Raw genomic sequence first — 20,323 nt, forward strand, 5'->3', positions numbered from 1 at the left:
GTAGATTGTACGACAAGCGACAGATTTATTCAGAGTGAGAATATCTGGTACACGTATATACGGCTCTCCCATTCGCTCGCACAGAACAGCAGGAAAAAGAGAAAGAGTGAACCGTTACAATACAATTTATACAAAACAGAAAGTAGGTTGATCCTGGGAGATCGGATCTTTTGATTGGTTCAGCTGGGCCGTCCGTCTGTAGTCTTCCGCCATTGGCTCAGCTGGGCCGTCCGTCTGTAGTCTTCCGCCATTGGCTCAGCTGGGCCGTCCGTCACTCTCGAATCCCGCCGTCACATCCGTTCAGCTAAAGGGGACTGTGTGTGTGCTGGATGGGGGTGTGTGTGCGTGAGTTATCCTGTAGGGGGCCCCACATCCTTTACTGTGAGTTGTAGCCATGCATTTAGCAGTAGGCTGATCACTTGCATAAGAGAATAGCAATTCTTTACAAAACCCTCTCTTCACGTCTCACCAGAGACGTGACACAACCTAACTAGATCCAGACACAAAGAGAAACTTCTCCCTAATGGACTAAGAAATAAGGCACGGTATTAAACAGAAATAGACATATGTATATTACCATCATGTTCTCCATTCAATCCCACTATGTACTAAGTTGGCTACCAGCCACCTAGGAACTTACAACCCTCATTCAACAGAGCGGAGAACATCTCAAAATAAAAGTAAAATGATTGTCCACATATGCCAACTTTTTTCCAGCGGGAAAACGCTGTGATTCCTCTCTTCACATCTCCTAAGAGATATGATATAGTCCAGAGACATTACTCCAAGCAAAACGAAAACATAATCCAAAAAGGAAAAATAGCCTATGCTAGGTAAGTCTATACGGAAATGGCCCACAAAGAAAAAATAATTTCCCTCTTCCCATCCCAGATGGGACACGACATACAATGGAGAAGCTTAATCAATATAAGCAACTGGATCCCCCTCCTAAAATGGCTGCAAACTGAAAGATGGGTCTCATGCTCCATACCATGAACAGCTCATTCAAAAACTGAACAAAAGAAAATAGTGTGAAATCTAAGTCCCTCTTTGACACCCGCTAGGGTGTCACTCACTATCCTTTATTTCAGTAGTCATAGCATTTCATGAAAATAATAAAAAGTGTATTATTAATAAGAAGTGATATATGCCTTTGTTGTATGCTTTGTTTCCCCTTTGTCACCCGCAAGGGTGTCACTTATCAAAAACAGGATAAAACTTTATTGTTATTGACATGTAAGATGTAGGATAAAACTTTGGTCATGGAAAACAGAGTAAAGAATTATTAGAAACCATCTGGTCCTCTCAGCTAATCCTATCCTGTACCAGGTGGGCTCCTTGCCACCCAGGGACTCCAAACCTTCACAACAGCATATCATGTGTCATCCTCAGTCAGTCCCATCCTCCCTGAATCCTTCATCACATCTGTAACAGACTTCTTAAAACACAGTATGATACAAGCAGCATATCAATAACAAATAATACAATAATTAGGGTCAGAAATCCAGTAACCATCATACCAGTGTACTTACCAAACCAGGCCAAGAGAACAGACTCCTCCACCTCCCGTGACCTCATCTTAGCAGATAGTGTATCAAGCCCGCCTTAGATATATCACCATCTGGACTGGTATTATTATGAATATACGTGCAACATTGTTTACCGAACATCTTGCAGACGTCCCCCTGACTGGCAAGAAGCATATCCAAGGCAAGTGTATTCTGTCTGGAAACCCCAAATGTGGCCTCAAGCTGTTCAGACATACCAGTGAGTGCATCACGGGAGTAATTCACCAAACGCTGCTGATTATAGTAGATATAATTAATCCATGCAGTCTGTCTAGCATCCACCATGGCTGGACCCATACTAGGTAGTAAGTGCCAGAGTCCATCATTCCTACCCAAGGCCTGAAACACCTCGCGAGGAAACCCCACTGGCACTCCTGGCAACAGGTAACAGTGTATGGCCAACTAAGCATCCTCTTCCCAAGTCCGCTGGAGCACCACGCCTATGTCTCCCATGGGATGGAATGTTCCTCAGGTCCCCTGGATACAGAAGCACTCAGCAGCCGTTCAGCAGTAACATCAACAATGGCCAAAGTGGGAATTATCCAACTGGTCAGACCACACGCACCTTGCCACCTCCTCCTGCTAAGAATGGATCTCAGCACTCTTTTTGGCTCCACACATCATCCACAAGTGGAAATAATGGTTATGTTACTGCTGCAATCAGCTCCAGGCAATCTCCCATAATCAATGCCATTACCTGTACCCGTGATGCAACTGTAATTGCCCCCATATGCCCCAACACCAAATGGGTGTGTAGCCAGAACAGGTCTAGCATGACTACAAATAATGCAGTCCTTTATTGTCAGGGATTTAGCTGTGTACCTTCATATAAGACAGCCACAAATTGTCCCTACTATCAAAACCAGTCCCAGTTCCTAATTGATCAATAGCCGAATAGTCTCTGAACATTAATTATCTGAATGGTATTTTTAACACAGTGGTGGTAGAGGAGTGTGTCCGATTACCTCTGGTCTTGGCAGTACCTTAATAGAAAACACACCCATCATGTCTGTCCTCGTCCCTTGTAGTCCGAGGGTGTGAGTGCCTGCATCATAGAGCTTAATATTTTTGATGGTTAGTAGGATTTCATCACCTTTACAAAGTTCAACATTGCTCCCAGGTTTCCCCCATATCATGGAAAACCTATCCACCCTCGTGGGACCCTCTATGCTATAAGGATACCCTCTTCTCCAATCCTAGAACAGTCCGAAGTCGGTTATCATGTAATCTCTACTCTAACTTCCTGTCTACCCAGATCTAGGGATCTCTTATGTTCATTTTGGAACAAAATACACATCACTTAGCCAGAGCCAGACACATCCTCACTCCTATGGACAAAAACAGGGGTGATAGGACAGGTAGGGTTACTTCATTCGGGAGTTAGCCCCCGGAATTCTGTTAATTCCAGTTCTTCTCCGAACTCTGTTTATTGTCCGACAGTGAAAAGTGTTCTTACCCTTCCGCCGTGCGATATGAATCTGGGCAGCTCTTTCAGCTAGCTGTCACCAGGGGTCTTCTATGGTCCCTAAGCCTCTGGGACTGGATTGAGTGACTTCACCTGTAGTTCACCTGTAATGCATAAAATCCTGGACATACAGGCTTGGTTAACAAACAATTTCTCATATGTTTTATCTGATTACATCTTTAACTTCTATGCCCAATTGTTAGCTTACATTTTTATTTTATTTTTTATTATTAGTTTCTTATCCAATAGTCCCCATTTTATTTTTATTATTAGTTTCTTATCCAATAGTCCCCAAGCCTCTTTCATACCGATATTAGTCCCCGACTGAATATCAAACGTATTTCATGCACACGATTTGAGTCTCACAAATCTTCATTTACGCCAGTAAAAACTTCAATTTACACCAGACACACACAGATCTTCATTCTCCCCAGCAAGCAGACCAGTAGGAGATGCAATAGCCCCACCTACTGTCATGTAGCAATGACAAGCAACTTTACTGTAACACTGATGTCAAAATGTCAGATGAAAAAGCAAGACATTACTTACTTTCAGAGGAGCAGCGTAGCACACACCATTGAGGCCCACAAACAAAGCTGTGGAAAGTTTCCTTGAAGCCAGAGCATAAAGAAAGAACAAATACAGATGTCGAAACCCGGGATCGAACCAGGGAACTTCAGATCTTCAGTCTAATGCTCTCCCAACTGAGCTATTCCAGCAATTGACTCAAAATAATTATGTGGCACCCTTGACAATTTACATGCATGTGACTCATAATTTTGACACTCAAAATGTACATAATAGCCAGTATGGGGATCGAACCCATGACCTTACCTTTATTAGCACCACACTCTGACCAACTGAGCTAACCGGCCATTTGCTATTTTGCTCAATTGTTGAACTGCACTGAGCCTCTGCAAGTGCTGGCACGTCAACAAACAAGTCCACCAACAGCATAGCCTGACAAGACTTGGTTGCTTCTTGCGGAAATTCCAAACGCCTGGGGAATTAGCTCAAATGCTTTGCACGCGTGAGGTAGTGGGATCGATGCCCACATTCTCCAAAAGCACATTGTTTTATGGATCCAAGAAAACTCCAGTTCACACTTCATGCAGCCTTGTCTTACGACAACCTACTGTCATGTAAACAATGACAAGAAACTGTCATGTAACAATGACAAGAAACTCTCATGTAACACTGATGTCACAATGTCAGATGAAAAAGAAAGACATTACTTACTTTCAGAGAGCAGCGTATCACACACTCTAACCAACTGAGCTAACCGGCCGCTGGCTACAGAGCACAATTGTTGAGATGCACCGAGCCTCTGCAGGTGCTGGAGCGCAAACTAACAAGTCCACCAACAGCATAGCCTGACAAGACTGGACACGCTTGGTTGCTCCTTGTGGCAATTCCAAACAGCTGGGGAATTTGATCAATTGGTATTGTGTTTGCTTAGCATGCTATAGGTAGTAGGATCGATGCCCGCATTCCCCAAAAGCACATTTTTTTGTGGATCCAAGAAAGCTGCAGTTCACACTTCATGCAGCCTTGTCTTACGACAACCTACTGTCATGTAGCAATGACAAGCAACTTTAATGTAACACTGATGTCAAAATGTCAGATGAAAAAGCAAGACATTACTTACTTTCAGAGGAGCAGCGTAGCACACACCATTGAGGCCCACAAACAAAGCTGTGGAAAGTTTCCTTGAAGCCAGAGCATAAAGAAAGAAAAAATACAGATGCCGAAACCCGGGATCGAACCAGGGACCTTGAGATCTTCAGTCTAATGCTCTCCCAACTGAGCTATTCCGGCAATTGACTCAAAATAATTCTGTGGCACCCTTGACAATTTACATGCATGTGACTCATAATTTTGACACTCAAAATGTACATAATAGCCAGTATGGGGATCAAACCCATGACCTTACCGTTATTAGCACCACAGTCTGACCAACTGAGCTAACCGGCAATTTGCTATTTTGCTCAATTGTTTAAATGCACTGAGCCTCTGCAAGTGCTGGCACGTCAACAAACAAGTCCACCAACAGCATAGCCTGACAAGACTTGGTTGCTTCTTGCGGAAATTCCAAACGGCTGGGGAATTAGCTCAAATGCTTTGCACGCGTGAGGTAGTGGGATCGATGCCCACATTCTCCAAAAGCACATTGTTTTATGGATCCAAGAAAACTCCAGTTCACACTTCATGCAGCCTTGTCTTACGACAACCTACTGTCATGTAGCAATGACAAGCAACTTTAATGTAACACTGATGTCAAAATGTCAGATGAAAAAGCAAGACATTACTTACTTTCAGAGGAGCAGCGTAGCACACACCATTGAGGCCCACAAACAAAGCTGTGGAAAGTTTCCTTGAAGCCAGAGCATAAAGAAAGAAAAAATACAGATGCCGAAACCCGGGATCGAACCAGGGACCTTGAGATCTTCAGTCTAATGCTCTCCCAACTGAGCTATTCCGGCAATTGACTCAAAATAATTCTGTGGCACCCTTGACAATTTACATGCATGTGACTCATAATTTTGACACTCAAAATGTACATAATAGCCAGTATGGGGATCGAACCCATGACCTTACCGTTATTAGCACCACAGTCTGACCAACTGAGCTAACCGGCAATTTGCTATTTTGCTCAATTGTTTAAATGCACTGAGCCTCTGCAAGTGCTGGCACGTCAACAAACAAGTCCACCAACAGCATAGCCTGACAAGACTTGGTTGCTTCTTGCGGAAATTCCAAACGGCTGGGGAATTAGCTCAAATGCTTTGCACGCGTGAGGTAGTGGGATCGATGCCCACATTCTCCAAAAGCACATTGTTTTATGGATCCAAGAAAACTCCAGTTCACACTTCATGCAGCCTTGTCTTACGACAACCTACTGTCATGTAAACAATGACAAGAAACTATCATGGTAGTGGTTGAAAACACCTTATCAGTGTTTATCCATACACCGCCTGCAGTTTGATAGACATAGTGCATTCAACCCTGTGTAGATCAGTCAATTCTTAACTTAAAGACTTAAAACTCAGGATTCTGTAAGTGGCTATGTGAATCAAGACATGTGTTTACTTATAGCTTCCTGTGCCAACCGGAAGTGCCTTTAATTGGGTCACACTGTCTGTTTTGAAGGGATAAAAAAGTCACATCCTTCCTAAACTTCATATGTGTGAATAGATAACCCTCCTGAACTGTAAATCAGTCATTTCTCCCAACAGATGTCAAAGAAAAGCTCTCACACACACACACAGCAAGGATGGAGTGAAAAAGTGCGGTGCTTAAAGACACAAAGAGCAGGCAATGGCATTACCATAATCCCTAGGCTGTGCCGAGTTCAACGAGATATCCCCGTAGCTCGCCGTAGCTCGCTCGGTCTAAGCGCAGTGACCATGGGAAAAAGTAGGCCTAAAATTAAGCCTAGCCCTAAATGTCATTTGTTTTGGGTGACAGTGAGAGAACTGTTAGGGTGAGAAGCACAATTCGACCTCAGGTACGTTCCTAAGGTCCTCCTACCTGTGTTGATTCTAAGCTTCCTGGACCAACCGGGTTAAAATCACCCTAAAAGTGTTTATCCATACCCTGCCTGCCTGCTTGGAAGTAGGGACCCATTGGGGTGCGTAGAGACATACACTGCCTGCATTATTTAACCTTGTTGGAACTTTTAAAGAACCGTCGGACCTAGAGTTCCCGAAACTTTAGAATCCTGTTCTAGACCTCCGGTCGATAGTGCGTGGTGAGTTACGTGACTCTAGACAGTTCTCGGACCGAGAAACAGCTTCATACATTTGCAATGACTTCTATTCATTTTTGCATCACGAAAATGGCGACATTTAGAAATGTCCCAGAGTCGCAAGACTAGGTGCATTGCGACCGTCTCGTCCCATATAGACAGACCCCAACGTTTCTGTCCGATAGCTCATTCAAGGACCCCGTAGCAAGTCATGGAAAAAAGTGGATTTTCAGCACCAATTAGGGTTTTGCTCGGACACCAAATGACCGATCGAGCCGAAACTTGGGATTCGGGGTCGCCTCAGCAAGGTCTACACGTAACATAAGAAATGGACCCGCAGCTAGAACGTAACTACGTGTTTTATGTTTTTTTATGGTTTGAACCGAAGGCGTTGTGAATTTTGGGCCAGCTCTGAAGTATGTGATAGTTGGCTACAAAACGAGTTGGAAAAAGTGGGTTTGGTGTCAATTGGTATCAGTTTGGTGTCAGAATGATATCTAATTGACTGATGGACGGTGACTTGCTGGTGACTCTTGTCCATTTGCAATATGTTTAAACAGTGAGGTACCATCACCAAAAGTGACATTCTGAAATCAACCCTAACGAGCCATTGAGATGAACCAGAATCACTGCCCAGCCATCCCGAGTTCATCGGGCCAGTCAATTTCACATTCCTGCAGGATTTTTATAGCATGACAAATTCGTGATGGTACCTGCCCATTGAACCATATTGCAAATGCACAGTGACTTTGCAAAAGTGAGAAAGCATAAACAAATGGACATGATGAAATCAACACAACGAGTGATGGAAAGGTACAACTCTCACTGCTCGGCCATCCTGTGTTCATCAGGCCAGTCAATTTAGCATTTTTGAGCTTGTCAAATTTCATATGGTAAATGCCCATTGAACCATATTGCAAATGCATGTGCACTTGCAATATGATTGTATAGTGAAAAAACATCACCAAATGGACATGATGAAATCAACACAACGAGTGATGGAACGGAACAACTATCACTGCCCGGCCATCCTGTGTTCCCATAGCGGGCATTAATATCAGAATGACCGGTAAATGCATTTACAACCATATTTTTATTTTTGGGTTACCAGGTGCCTATTTTCAATCACCAGTTGCACAACAATGCGTATCCATCAGAATATTTTAAACAGTCCATAAAGCACTCAGGACGGCCCCCATAGATAGAGGGCCGTAGTAGGGTACTCCCATAGCGGGCATGGACAATAGGAGTCCTGGTAAATGCATTTACAACCATATTTTTATATTTGGGTTACTAGTTGCACGTGCATTTGCAATATGATTCTATAGTGAAAAAACATCACAAAATGATGATGAAATCAACACAACGAGTGATGGAAAGGAACAACTATCTCTGCCAGGCCATCCTGTGTTCATCAGGCCAGTCAATTTTGCATTCCTGCAGGATTTTTATAGCATGACAAAATCGTGATGGTACATGCCCATTGAACCACATTGCAAATGCACAGTGACTTTGCAAAAGTGAGAAAACATAAACAAATGGACATGATGAAATCAACACAACGAGTGATGGAAAGGAACAACTATCACTGCCCAGCCATCCCGAGTTCATCAGGCCAGTCAATTTTGCATTTCTGCAGGATTTTCGAGCATGTCAAATTTCTTATGGCATTTGGCCCCCAAAAAAGTGACTTTTGACTTTGACTTTTGACTTCCGATGAAATCATATTGTAAATGGACAAATCATATTCCTTATGCACAAGTTAAACATTTTTTTTAAATGATAATAAAATACAATTAAAGTATGTTGATACAGTTCTTATACGTGTGTAATTGACACAGAATTTGAAAGAATTTCGAAAAAACGGTCCAGAAAGCACTTTATTAAGGGTGTGTGAAGTTTTTTACAAAATTTTGACATTTTTGACTTTTGACTTTTGACTTCCTATGAAATCATATTGAAAATGGACAAAACATATTACACATGCGCATGTAAAAAATATATATATATATATGATAATAAAATTGGACAAAAGTATATTCATACAGTTCTTACACATGTGTAATTGACAAAAAAATTGAAAGAATTTCGAAAAACGGTCCAGAAAGCACTTTTTTAAGGGGTGATAAGTTTTTGACAAAAAAATCATTTTTTCAAAATGTTGCTGTCATGTTTGTCATTTATTATCATGTCTTGTCCCTGTGCTCCCCATGCTATTCGTTTCCCTCTGCTGGTCTTATTTGGTTCTTTCCCTCCTTCTATCCCTCTCTCTCCCCCTCCCTCTCTCACTCTCTCGCTCTCTCTTCTCTCTATCGTTCCGTTCCTGCTCCCAGCTGTTCCTATTCCCCTAATCATCATTTAATCTTCCCACACCTGTTCCCGATCCTTTCCCCTGATTAGAGTCCCTATTTATTCCTTTGTGATCCGTTCCTGTCCCGTCGGTTCCTTGTATTGTATTCACCATGCTGTGATTGCGTTTCGCCCTGTCCTGTCGTGTTTTTGCCGTGATTGTGTATCGCCCTGTCCTGTCGTGTTTTTTGCCTTCATCAGATGCTGCGTGTGAGCAGGTGTCTCTGTCGACTACGGCCTGCGCCTACCCGAAGCGACCTGCAGTCTGTGGCCGCTTCTCCAGTTGTTTCCCCTCTACAAGTCTAGAGGATTTCTGTTATTCCGTTTTGGACTTAAATAAACTCTGTTTCTGTTAAGTCGCTTTTGGGTCCTCTTTCACCTGCATGACAGAAGGAACCGACCAAGGAATGGACCCAGCGACTTCAGACGCTCGTTACACTGCCGTCGAGATCCAAGGAGCCATGCTCGGCAGACACGAGCAGGAATTGTCCGCTGCTCGCCATGCCGTGGAGAACCTGGCCGCTCAGGTTTCCGACCTCTCTGGACAGTTCCAGAGTCTACGTCTCGTGCCACCTGTTACTTCCTGGCCTGCCGAGCCTCCAGAACCTAGGGTTAATAACCCACCTTGCTACTCCGGGCAGCCCACTGAGTGCCGCTCCTTTCTCACGCAGTGTGAGATTGTGTTCTCTCTCCAACCCAACACATACTCTAGAGAGAGAGCTCGGGTTGCTTACGTCATTTCACTCCTTACTGGCCGGGCTCGAGAATGGGGCACAGCTATCTGGGAGGCAAGGGCTGATTGCTCTAACAAATTCCAGAACTTTAAAGAGGAGATGATTCGGGTTTTTGACCGTTCAGTTTTTGGTAGGGAGGCTTCTAGGGCCCTGGCTTCCTTATGCCAAGGTGAACGGTCCATAACGGATTATTCTATTGAGTTTCGCACTCTTGCTGCCTCTAGTGAGTGGAACGAGCCGGCGCTGCTCGCTCGTTTTCTGGAGGGACTCCACGCAGTGGTTAAGGATGAGATTCTCTCCCGGGAGGTTCCATCAGATGTGGATTCTTTGATTGCTCTCGCCATCCGCATAGAACGACGGGTAGATCTTCGTCACCGGGCTCGTGGAAGAGAGCTCGCATCAACAGTGTTTCCCTGCTCCGCATCGCAACCATCTCCCTCCTCTGGCTTTGAGACTGAGCCCATGCAGCTGGGAGGGATGCGCATCTCGAATAAGGAGAGGGAACGGAGGATCACCAACCGCCTGTGCCTCTATTGCGGAGTTGCTGGACATTTTGTTAATTCATGTCCAGTAAGAGGCCAGAGCCCATCAGTAAGCGGAGGGCTACTGGTGAGCGCTACTACTCAGGTCCCTTCATCTAGATCTTGTACTACTATGTCGGTCCATCTACGCTGGACCGGTTCGGGTGCTACATGCAGTGCTTTGATTGACTCTGGGGCTGAGGGTTGTTTCATGGACGAAGCATGGGTTCGGAAACATAACATTCCTTTCAGACCGTTAGACAGGCCTACGCCCATGTTTGCCTTAGATGGTAGTCATCTTCCCAGTATCAAATTTGAGACACTACCTTTAACTCTCACAGTATCTGGTAACCACAGTGAGACTATTTCTTTTTTGATTTTCCGTTCACCGTTTACACCTGTTGTTTTGGGTCATCCCTGGCTAGTATGTCATAATCCTTCTATTAATTGGTCTAGTAATTCTATCCTATCCTGGAACGTTTCTTGTCATGTGAAGTGTTTAATGTCTGCCATCCCTCCCGTTTCTTCTGTCCCTACTTCTCAGGAGGAACCTGGCGATTTGACAGGAGTGCCGGAGGAATATCATGATCTGCGCACGGTCTTCAGTCGGTCCCGAGCCAACTCCCTTCCTCCTCACCGGTCGTATGATTGTAGTATTGATCTCCTTCCGGGGACCACTCCTCCTCGAGGTAGACTATACTCTCTGTCGGCTCCCGAACGTAAGGCTCTCGAGGATTATTTGTCTGTGTCTCTTGACGCCGGTACCATAGTGCCTTCTTCTTCTCCGGCCGGGGCGGGGTTCTTTTTTGTTAAAAGAAGGACGGTACTCTGCGCCCCTGCGTGGATTATCGAGGGCTGAATGACATAACGGTTAAGAATCGTTATCCGCTTCCCCTTATGTCATCAGCCTTCGAGATTCTGCAGGGAGCCAGGTGCTTTACTAAGTTGGACCTTCGTAACGCTTACCATCTCGTGCGCATCAGAGAGGGGGACGAGTGGAAAACGGCGTTTAACACTCCGTTAGGGCATTTTGAGTACCGGGTTCTGCCGTTCGGTCTCGCCAATGCGCCAGCTGTTTTTCAGGCATTAGTTAATGATGTTCTGAGAGACATGCTGAACATTTTTGTTTTTGTCTATCTTGACGATATCCTGATTTTTTCTCCGTCACTCGAGATTCATGTTCAGCACGTTCGACGTGTTCTACAGCGCCTTTTAGAGAATTGTCTCTACGTAAAGGCTGAGAAGTGCTCTTTTCATGTCTCCTCCGTTACTTTTCTCGGTTCCGTTATTTCCGCTGAAGGCATTCAGATGGATTCCGCTAAGGTCCAAGCTGTCAGTGATTGGCCCGTTCCAAGGTCACGTGTCGAGTTGCAGCGCTTTTTAGGTTTCGCTAATTTCTATCGGCGTTTCATTCGTAATTTCGGTCAAGTTGCTGCCCCTCTCACAGCTCTTACTTCTGTCAAGACGTGTTTTAAGTGGTCCGGTTCCGCCCAGGGAGCTTTTGATCTTCTAAAAGAACGCTTTACGTCCGCTCCTATCCTCGTTACTCCTGACGTCACTAGACAATTCATTGTCGAGGTTGACGCCTTCAGAGGTAGGCGTGGGAGCCATCCTATCCCAGCGCTTCCAGTCTGATGATAAGGTTCATCCTTGCGCTTATTTTTCTCATCGCCTGTCGCCATCTGAGCGCAACTATGATGTGGGTAACCGTGAACTGCTCGCCATCCGCTTAGCCCTAGGCGAATGGCGACAGTGGTTGGAGGGGGCGACCGTTCCTTTTGTCGTTTGGACAGACCATAAGAACCTTGAGTACATCCGTTCTGCCAAACGACTTAATGCCCGTCAAGCTCGTTGGGCGTTGTTTTTCGCTCGTTTCGAGTTTGTGATTTCTTACCGTCCGGGTAGCAAGAACACCAAGCCTGATGCCTTATCCCGTCTGTTTAGTTCTTCTGTGGCTTCTACTGATCCCGAGGGGATTCTTCCTTATGGGCGTGTTGTCGGGTTAACAGTCTGGGGAATTGAAAGACAGGTTAAGCAAGCACTCACGCACACTGCGTCGCCGCGCGCTTGTCCTAGTAACCTCCTTTTCGTTCCTGTTTCCACTCGTCTGGCTGTTCTTCAGTGGGCTCACTCTGCCAAGTTAGCTGGTCATCCCGGTGTTCGAGGCACTCTTGCGTCTATTCGCCAGCGCTTTTGGTGGCCGACTCAGGAGCGTGACACGCGCCGTTTCGTGGCTGCTTGTTCGGACTGCGCGCAGACTAAGTCGGGTAACTCTCCTCCTGCCGGTCGTCTCAGACCGCTCCCCATTCCTTCTCGACCATGGTCTCACATTGCCTTAGACTTCATTACCGGTCTGCCTTTGTCTGCGGGGAAGACTGTGATTCTGACGGTTGTCGATAGGTTCTCTAAGGCGGCACATTTCATTCCCCTCGCTAAACTTCCTTCCGCTAAGGAGACGGCACAAATCATTATTGAGAATGTATTCAGAATTCATGGCCTCCCGTTAGACGCCGTTTCAGACAGAGGCCCGCAATTCACGTCACAGTTTTGGAGGGAGTTCTGTCGTTTGATTGGTGCGTCCGTCAGTCTCTCTTCCGGGTTTCATCCCCAGTCTAACGGTCAAGCAGAGAGGGCCAATCAGACGATTGGTCGTATACTACGCAGCCTTTCTTTCAGAAACCCTGCGTCTTGGGCAGAACAGCTCCCCTGGGCAGAATACGCTCACAATTCGCTTCCTTCGTCTGCTACCGGGTTATCTCCGTTTCAGAGTAGTCTGGGTTACCAGCCTCCTCTGTTCTCATCCCAGCTTGCCGAGTCCAGCGTTCCCTCCGCTCAAGCGTTTGTCCAACGTTGTGAGCGCACCTGGAGGAGGGTGAGGTCTGCACTTTGCCGTTACAGGGCACAGACGGTGAGAGCCGCCAATAAACGCAGGATTAAGAGTCCAAGGTATTGTTGCGGCCAGAGAGTGTGGCTTTCCACTCGCAACCTTCCTCTTACGACAGCTTCTCGTAAGTTGACTCCGCGGTTCATTGGTCCGTTCCGTGTCTCCCAGGTCGTCAATCCTGTCGCTGTGCGACTGCTTCTTCCGCGACATCTTCGTCGCGTCCATCCTGTCTTCCATGTCTCCTGTGTTAAGCCCTTTCTTCGCACCCCGTTCGTCTTCCCTCCCCCTCCCGTCCTTGTCGAGAGCGCACCTATTTACAAGGTACATAAGATCATGGACATGCGTTCTCGGGACGGGGTCACCAATACCTAGTGGATTGGGAGGGTTACGGTCCTGAGGAGAGGAGTTGGGTTCCGTCTCGGGACGTGCTGGACCGTTCACTCATCGATGATTTCCTCCGTTGCCGCCAGGATTCCTCCTCGAGTGCGCCAGGAGGCGCTCGGTGAGTGGGGGGGTACTGTCATGTTTGTCATTTATTATCATGTCTTGTCCCTGTGCTCCCCATGCTATTCGTTTCCCTCTGCTGGTCTTATTTGGTTCTTTCCCTCCTTCTATCCCTCTCTCTCCCCCTCCCTCTCTCACTCTCTCGCTCTCTCTTCTCTCTATCGTTCCGTTCCTGCTCCCAGCTGTTCCTATTCCCCTAATCATCATTTAATCTTCCCACACCTGTTCCCGATCCTTTCCCCTGATTAGAGTCCCTATTTATTCCTTTGTGATCCGTTCCTGTCCCGTCGGTTCCTTGTATTGTATTCACCATGCTGTGATTGCGTTTCGCCCTGTCCTGTCGTGTTTTTGCTGTGATTGTGTATCGCCCTGTCCTGTCGTGTTTTTTTGCCTTCATCAGATGCTGCGTGTGAGCAGGTGTCTCTGTCGACTACGGCCTGCGCCTACCCGAAGCGACCTGCAGTCTGTGGCCGCTTCTCCAGTTATTTCCCCTCTACAAGTCTAGAGGATTTCTGTTATTCCCTGTTTGGACTTAAATAAACTCTGTTTCTGTTAAGTCGCTTTTGGGTCCTCTTTCACCTGCATGACAGGAACAAACTCCCTCACTGTTATGCAGGTGAATGAGGACCCAAAAGCTTTTGGCGAAAACAGAGTATTTAATCCAGTAAGGTTACATTTACAAACAAAAGGCATAAAACCGTAATGACGAGAACAGACAGGAGACTTGATCAAGAACTGCAGGTTGCCTCGGGAATTTTTGAACGTAGCAGACTCAGACACCTGCTCACCACGCAGCATCTGAGGGAAACACCATACGACAGGGCATACATAGACACAGCACGGTGAACAATAGATAAGGATCAACAGGACAGGAACGGAAAACAAGGGAAGAAATAGGGACTCTAATCAGGGGAAAAGATAAGGAACAGGTGTGGGAAGACTAAATGATGATTAGGGGAATAGGAACAGCTGGGAGCAGGAACGGAACGATAGAGAGAGGAGTCCAAGGGGGAGAGAGGGGATAGAAAAAGGAAACGAACCTAATAAGACCAGCAGGGGGAAACGAACAAAAGGGAAAGCATAATGACAAGACAATCTAAGACAAAACATGACAGTACCCCCCACCACCGAGCGCCTCCTGGCGCACTCGAGGAGGAATCCTGGCGGCAACGGAGGAAATCATCAATAAGTGAACGGTCCAGCACGTCCCGAGACGGAACCCAACTCCTCTCCTCAGGACCGTAACCCTCCCAATCCACTAAGTATTGGTGACCCCGTCCCCGAGAACGCATGTCCATGATCTTACGTACCTTGTAAATAGGTGCGCTCGACAAGGACGGGAGGGGGGGAGGGAAGACGAACGGGGGTGCGAAGAAAGGGCTTGACACAAGAGACATGGAAGACAGGATGGACGCGACGAAGATGTCGCGGAAGAAGCAGTCGCACAGCGACAGGATTGACGACCTGGGAGACACGGAACGGACCAATGAACCGCGGAGTCAACTTACGAGAAGCTGTCGTAAGAGGAAGGTTGCGAGTGGAAAGCCACACTCTCTGGCCGCAACAATACCTTGGACTCTTAATCCTGCGTTTATTGGCGGCTCTCACAGTCTGTGCCCTGTAACGGCAAAGTGCAGACCTCACCCTCCTCCAGGTGCGCTCACAACGTTGGACAAACGCTTGAGCGGAGGGAACGCTGGACTCGGCAAGCTGGGATGAGAACAGAGGAGGCTGGTAACCCAGACTACTCTGAAACGGAGATAACCCGGTAGCAGACGAAGGAAGCGAGTTGTGAGCGTATTCTGCCCAGGGGAGCTGTTCTGCCCAAGACGCAGGGTTTCTGAAAGAAAGGCTGCGTAGTATGCGACCAATCGTCTGATTGGCCCTCTCTGCTTGACCGTTAGACTGGGGATGAAACCCGGAAGAGAGACTGACGGACGCACCAATCAAACGACAGAACTCCCTCCAAAACTGTGACGTGAATTGCGGGCCTCTGTCTGAAACGGCGTCTAACGGGAGGCCATGAATTCTGAACACATTCTCGATAATGATTTGTGCCGTCTCCTTAGCGGAAGGAAGTTTAGCGAGGGGAATGAAATGTGCCGCCTTAGAGAACATATCGACAACCGTAAGAATCACAGTCTTCCCCGCAGACAAAGGCAGACCGGTAATGAAGTCTAGGGCGATGTGAGACCATGGTCGAGAAGGAATGGGGAGCGGTCTGAGACGACCGGCAGGAGGAGAGTTACCCGACTTAGTCTGCGCGCAGTCCGAACAAGCAGCCACGAAACGGCGCGTGTCACGCTCCTGAGTCGGCCACCAAAAGCGCTGGCGAATAGACGCAAGAGTGCCTCGAACACCGGGATGACCAGCTAACTTGGCAGAGTGAGCCCACTGAAGAACAGCCAGACGAGTGGAAACAGGAACGAAAAGGAGGTTACTAGGACAAGCGCGCGGCGACGCAGTGTGCGTGAGTGCTTGCTTAACCTGTCTTTCAATTCCCCAGACTGTCAACCCGACAACACGCCCATAAGGAAGAATCCCCTCGGGATCAGTAGAAGCCACAGAAGAACTAAACAGACGGGATAAGGCATCAGGCTTGGTGTTTTTGCTACCCGGACGGTAAGAAATCACAAACTCGAAACGAGCGAAAAACAACGCCCAACGAGCTTGACGGGCATTAAGTCGTTTGGCAGAACGGATGTACTCAAGGTTCTTATGGTCTGTCCAAACGACAAAAGGAACGGTCGCCCCCTCCAACCACTGTCGCCATTCGCCTAGGGCTAAGCGGATGGCGAGCAGTTCACGGTTACCCACATCATAGTTGCGCTCAGATGGCGACAGGCGATGAGAAAAATAAGCGCAAGGATGAACCTTATCGTCAGACTGGAAGCGCTGGGATAGAATGGCTCCCACGCCTACCTCTGAAGCGTCAACCTCGACAATGAATTGTCTAGTGACGTCAGGAGTAACGAGGATAGGAGCGGACGTAAAACGTTCTTTTAGAAGATCAAAAGCTCCCTGGGCGGAACCGGACCACTTAAAACACGTCTTGACAGAAGTAAGAGCTGTGAGAGGGGCAGCAACTTGACCGAAATTACGAATGAAACGCCGATAGAAATTAGCGAAACCTAAAAAGCGCTGCAACTCGACACGTGACCTTGGAACGGGCCAATCACTGACAGCTTGGACCTTAGCGGAATCCATCTGAATGCCTTCAGCGGAAATAACGGAACCGAGAAAAGTAACGGAGGAGACATGAAAAGAGCACTTCTCAGCCTTTACGTAGAGACAATTCTCTAAAAGGCGCTGTAGAACACGTCGAACGTGCTGAACATGAATCTCGAGTGACGGTGAAAAAATCAGGATATCGTCAAGATAGACAAAAACAAAGATGTTCAGCATGTCTCTCAGAACATCATTAACTAATGCCTGAAAAACAGCTGGCGCATTGGCGAGACCAAACGGCAGAACCCGGTACTCAAAATGCCCTAACGGAGTGTTAAACGCCGTTTTCCACTCGTCCCCCTCTCTGATGCGCACGAGATGGTAAGCGTTACGAAGGTCCAACTTAGTAAAGCACCTGGCTCCCTGCAGAATCTCGAAGGCTGATGACATAAGGGGAAGCGGATAACGATTCTTAACCGTTATGTCATTCAGCCCTCGATAATCCACGCAGGGGCGCAGAGTACCGTCCTTCTTCTTAACAAAAAGAACCCCGCCCCGGCCGGAGAGGAAGAAGGCACTATGGTACCGGCGTCAAGAGACACAGACAAATAATCCTCGAGAGCCTTACGTTCGGGAGCCGACAGAGAGTATAGTCTACCCCGAGGAGGAGTGGTCCCCGGAAGGAGATCAATACTACAATCATACGACCGGTGAGGAGGAAGGGAGTTGGCTCGGGACCGACTGAAGACCGTGCGCAGATCATGATATTCCTCCGGCACTCCTGTCAAATCGCCAGGTTCCTCCTGAGAAGTAGGAACAGAAGAAACGGGAGGGATGGCAGACATTAAACACTTCACATGACAAGAAACGTTCCAGGATAGGATAGAATTACTAGACCAATTAATAGAAGGATTATGACATACTAGCCAGGGATGACCCAAAACAACAGGTGTAAACGGTGAACGAAAAATCAAAAAAGAAATAGTCTCACTGTGGTTACCAGATACTGTGAGGGTTAAAGGTAGTGTCTCAAATCTGATACTGGGAAGATGACTACCATCTAAGGCGAACATGGGCGTAGGCTTCTCTAACTCTCTGAAAGGAATGTCATGTTTCCGAACCCATGCTTCGTCCATGAAACAACCCTCAGCCCCAGAGTCTATCAAGGCACTACATGTAGCACCCGAACCGGTCCAGCGTAGATGGACCGACAAAGTAGTACAGGACTTTGATGGAGAGACTTGAGTAGTTGCGCTCACCTGTAGCCCTCCGCTTACAGATGAGCTCTGGCTTTTACTGGACATGAATTAACAAAATGTCCAGCAACTCCGCAATAGAGGCACAGGCGGTTGGTGATCCTCCGTTCCCTCTCCTTAGTCGAGATGCGAATCCCTCCCAGCTGCATGGGCTCAGTCTCTGAGCCAGAGGAGGGAGATGGTTGCGATGCGGAGCAGGGAAACACCGTTGATGCGAGCTCTCTTCCACGAGCCCGGTGACGAAGATCTACCCGTCGTTCTATGCGGATGGCGAGAGCAATCAAAGAGTCCACATCTGAAGGAACCTCCCGGGAGAGAATCTCATCCTTAACCACTGCGTGGAGTCCCTCCAGAAAACGAGCGAGCAGCGCCGGCTCGTTCCACTCACTAGAGGCAGCAAGAGTGCGAAACTCAATAGAATAATCCGTTATGGACCGTTCACCTTGGCATAGGGAAGCCAGGGCCCTAGAAGCCTCCCTACCAAAAACTGAACGGTCAAAAACCCGAATCATCTCCTCTTTAAAGTTCTGGTACTTGTTAGAGCAATCAGCCCTTGCCTCCCAGATAGCTGTGCCCCATTCTCGAGCCCGGCCAGTAAGGAGTGAAATGACGTAAGCAACCCGAGCTCTCTCTCTAGAGTATGTGTTGGGTTGGAGAGAGAACACAATCTCACACTGCGTGAGAAAGGAGCGGCACTCAGTGGGCTGCCCGGAGTAGCAAGGTGGGTTATTAACCCTAGGTTCTGGAGGCTCGGCAGGCCAGGAAGTAACAGGTGGCACGAGACGAAGACTCTGGAACTGTCCAGAGAGGTCGGAAACCTGAGCGGCCAGGTTCTCCACGGCATGGCGAGCAGCAGACAATTCCTGCTCGTGTCTGCCGAGCATGGCTCCTTGGATCTTGACGGCAGTGTAACGAGCGTCTGAAGTCGCTGGGTCCATTCCTTGGTCGGTTCCTTCTGTCATGCAGGTGAAAGAGGACCCAAAAGCGACTTGGCGAAAACAGAGTCTTTAATCCAGTAAAGTAAATACAATCAAAAAAACACAACTTTCACTCGAAATGACGAGGACAAACTGGAGACTCGATCTTGAACAGCAGGTGAACAGCAGGTTGCCTCGGGAAGGCACTTGAACCAGACAGACTCAGACACCTGCTCACCACGCAGCATCTGAGGAAAACACGACACGACAGGGCGATACACAAACACAGCACGGTGAATTCTAGACAAGGAACCGACAGGACAGGAACGGAACACAAAGGAAGAAATAGGGACTCTAATCAGGGGAAAGGATCGGGAACAGGTGTGGGAAGACTAAATGATTGATTAGGGGAATAGGAACAGCTGGGAGCAGGAACGGAACGATAGAGAGAAGAGAGAGCGAGAGAGTGAGAGAGGGAGGGGGAGAGAGAGGGATAGAAAGAGGGAAAGAACCTAATAAGACCAGCAGAGGGAAACGAATAGAATGGGAAGCACAGGGACAAGACAAGATAATAAATGACAAAACATGACAGACATAATGTAAATGTTATACATTAAGCTCTCTCCCTCAGTGACATGAATTAGTATATTTCATATTCTCAGAACCCAACAGTAGGTTTTAAGGTGTGGCTGCATGTTTGTCGTGGACGCATCGTCACTCTTGATGTTCTTTTTCCAAGTCTGAACAGGCCGTTCTTCTCTTTCCTCAACTAATTGAAACCTCAGGGACAGACATCCTGAACGACTCTGATGTCAGACCTCCCATCAGCCCTCTACACCTCGCTGTGAGTAAAGCCTACCTGCTCCTGTAGTGGTCTCCATATGACAAATGGCACCATATTCCCTATTTAGTACACTACGTTTGACCAGATCCTTATAGGCCCTGATCAAAAGTAGTTCACTACATAGGGAATAGGGTGCTATCTGGGATGCAAGCATGGTGTAGATTTTCCACAGGAAGTTGACTGTCCAGACAGACTCACACACCATATTCCGATCTATTCCTGATTAGTGTAAAATACATGAATATTCTACACAGTGATGATGAGGATGATTTCCTTATTTGCCATTTGAGTTAATCAACCTCAGAGGAGAAATAGAGTGTTTGTTTCTCAATCCCACGCTTGGCAGGAACCTCCGATGTTGATGC

General features: G+C 47.2%; 4 non-coding genes across 4 annotated transcripts; all 4 read right to left on the reverse strand.

Moving 5' to 3' along the window:
• Window positions 1-3,679: 3,679 nt before the first annotated feature.
• Window positions 3,680-3,752, reverse strand: trnaf-gaa. Its single transcript has one exon. It is a non-coding gene; the product is annotated as a tRNA-Phe (tRNA).
• Window positions 3,753-4,778: 1,026 nt separating this feature from the next.
• trnaf-gaa lies at window positions 4,779-4,851 on the reverse strand. The gene has a single exon. It is a non-coding gene; the product is annotated as a tRNA-Phe (tRNA).
• Window positions 4,852-5,443: 592 nt separating this feature from the next.
• On the reverse strand, window positions 5,444-5,516 carry trnaf-gaa. The gene has a single exon. It is a non-coding gene; the product is annotated as a tRNA-Phe (tRNA).
• Window positions 5,517-5,598: 82 nt separating this feature from the next.
• trnai-aau lies at window positions 5,599-5,672 on the reverse strand. The gene has a single exon. It is a non-coding gene; the product is annotated as a tRNA-Ile (tRNA).
• Between the last annotated feature and the right edge of the window lie 14,651 nt (window positions 5,673-20,323).

The sequence above is a fragment of the Oncorhynchus gorbuscha genome, unplaced genomic scaffold (genome assembly GCF_021184085.1).
Source record: "Oncorhynchus gorbuscha isolate QuinsamMale2020 ecotype Even-year unplaced genomic scaffold, OgorEven_v1.0 Un_scaffold_6643, whole genome shotgun sequence".
NCBI lineage: Eukaryota > Metazoa > Chordata > Actinopteri > Salmoniformes > Salmonidae > Oncorhynchus > Oncorhynchus gorbuscha.